Raw genomic sequence first — 2,890 nt, 5'->3', positions numbered from 1 at the left:
GAAGGGCTTCAGGGACTCGCCGGAGACGTACCTGCAGATGGTGCCGTGAGTGTCTCGGCTTTATTATATCTATATCTATATATATGAGGACACCGTTCTCATCTTTTGTGCAGGTACATGGACCACTGGATTGGGGCAGTAAAGTGCGTTCTCGCTGTCGTCCTGCCTCGCTGCTTTTACTGACAATTGCTTCCGTCTCACTTCGCCGGCCGTCCGATCCAGCGACATGTAGGTCTCCATCGCCGAGCACCTTATGCACACGTCCTCACGTCTGAATTACCCGCTCACAGCCTCTCGTTCTATAAAGAAGAGCTGCGCACGAGACGAACAACTACGTCTCCGTGCGCGCCGCCGCCGAGCGCGCCCTCGCTAGACGTCCTCCACGCCCTCGCCGAGGAGACGCTTACCGACGGCGCCCTCCTCGACGCCACGTTCGCATCCGACGCGGAACTGGACGCCGTTTGGCAACACTTCAAGCAGGTAAGCAGTCACCGCCGCTTTTTGGCCACTGAGGTGATTTCTGAGACTGATTCGTGGGGCCGGCCTGCCTGTTTGTAGGGCTACATGGAATTCCACGTCGAGACGAAGAGGTATAGGCTCGCGGAGGTTGGCGTGTAATTCAATGTCCTGGGACGCACTGCGAGGGTGAGTACTGAGTACTGAGGAGCACGGGCCGTCAACGAAACCTACACGGTCAGGTTTAGAGCTATAGACCTCCACGATTTTACTAGGGTGCCAGGCGGTACTGATTAAGATCTGGAAATAGAATGTAACATTGAGATGTGTATGCTTCGGATTGAACATGATTCGTGGGGCTTGTTTACGTTTTATGTCGTTTCCTTTCGCCCGTCGATCTCAATGATGTACTTATATACGTGTGTTCTAACTTCTATTGGCTTGAAAGCATTTCCCGTTTCTTGCAGTTCAACTTCACTTCTTTCAACCCAAGATTTGAACGCCATCAAATATCTCCTCAACGTTTCTAACGTCCCATTCAGCACAAGCGAAAGAGAATTACCTCTATAATTTTGCCTGAATTTTGAGGATCATTGCTCATGAGGTTTTGCGTCCAAGGAGAATGACATGAATCTTTGCATATGTGTAGTAGCAGGGCTGCACCTGAATGAATAGAGATGCTGTCGACCGGAAATGGCGAGTGAGATTCGTTAGAAGGACCTGATTTTCGCCCGTTGAGCTGTAAGATACAGTCATACCCGCACCAAAGGAGACTGTGAGGGCCTGAAAAGAATCGTAGTCATTGATGAGAGTTCCGAGTCCTGACGGCAAGATTACTGGCGCCTGACGCGGTTGAGGGCAGGCCATCAGTAATTAGGATCAAGTAATCAATATTGACTCAGTATCAACTTGGGTGACTGCTACTCAACGCTCTGCATGGCCGAAATACAACTCCTCTGCCAGCTCAGGCCAACCTGGAGCCTGGACATCATGCAGCGGTTTTAGTGCGTTAGCTGTGCACCTCGGCTCACCCAATTCCTGCTTGCTTATGGCTATGATGTGCATATCATATCTCGCCTCAAGCCTCGATAACTTCCACGCTGTCAAATCAATGACGGACCCGCAAGCACTGGCGGCGTGAGTCAAGGCTTTGCCGAGGGACAATGGCACCGATCATCGACAGCCCAATTCGGAGCGCAGATGACTTCCAGCGGGCGCCAAGGTCTCCGACCGACCTTCGCTCTGCCCGCCATTCATATATCGTCCATGTCGCACACTCACACGCCCCCTCCTCCTACTTTCCCCGCTCGATGTCGATACCCCACTTGGCTTTCTCCAGCCCCCTGCTAGCGGGTTTTCTCGCCCTCTCTATCTTCCTATACACCCTCTGGCTTGCTAGATGGCGCGCTCGCTCCCGCGGCTTGTCTCTTCCCCCTGGACCACACAGACTGCCTATCGTCGGATTCAAATACGATCCCAAGAGCGGGTTGATCTGGAGAGCATATCATGACCTCTGTGAAACTTACGGTCAGTATCTGGTCGGAGCTCGTGCATTACGTTTACTGACGCTCGTCATGCCTCCAGGAGACATCGTCTACATCCCGACATATGGGACCTCTATCATGATTCTGGGGAGCTCCAAGGCTATCTTTGAGCTGCTCGACAAACGCTCGGCCGTTACATCCTCTCGGAGAGATACACCGATGAGGCACTTGTAAGTCCGCACTCTCACCCTCAGCGCTCACCACCAGACGTCACGGCTAGTGCTCATGACCACCATGTGCTTCTCTGGCGCCATTCTCGCCCGCTAGAGTTGGACAGTCCTTCAACGTGTCAGGGATGGAATACGGGGACGAGTGGAGACGCCATCGTCGTGCGTTCTGGCAGCACTTCACTCCAAACGCGACCAAGAGATATCTCGCTATCCAGAGCGACTTTGCGCATATGTTCGCCCGAAAGCTTCTCAGTGATCCATCTGGTCTGAAACAGCATGTCCGCTAGTGCGTATGGTTTAGCAAGTGGCGCCCTGGCGTCTATCACTTCTTCGCTGACTGTTTGCGCCATAAATTAGCACTTTCGCCGGGGCGATCGTCAAAGTCGCATATGGATTCACCGTTGGCGAGACTAACGACAAGTACATCACACTCATGGAGAAGGTGACGGAGGGACTGCAAGCATTTGTACCCGGGAGGTACTTGGTAGAGTTCTTGCCTATTGTTCGTTTCGTGCCTCCTTGGATGCCCGGTGCTCGTTTCCACCAAGACTTTGGCCGTTTGGCGTGGTGCTGCTGATGAGGCACGGAAGGGCTCTATTTAAGGACGAAGCAGGGATTGGTGGGTACAAACACTGGGCCGCTTGTTGCTGTCTACTGACGTCTGGCTATCAGGAAAGCGGAGAGACTTCTCAATCTGTTCTAGCGAAACTTCTGGAGACA

Source organism: Epithele typhae, assembly GCF_022376455.1.
Source record: "Epithele typhae strain CBS 203.58 chromosome Unknown BXZ73scaffold_256, whole genome shotgun sequence".
In the NCBI taxonomy this organism is placed as follows: domain Eukaryota; kingdom Fungi; phylum Basidiomycota; class Agaricomycetes; order Polyporales; family Epitheliaceae; genus Epithele; species Epithele typhae.
This window is presented reverse-complemented; position numbering follows the sequence as displayed.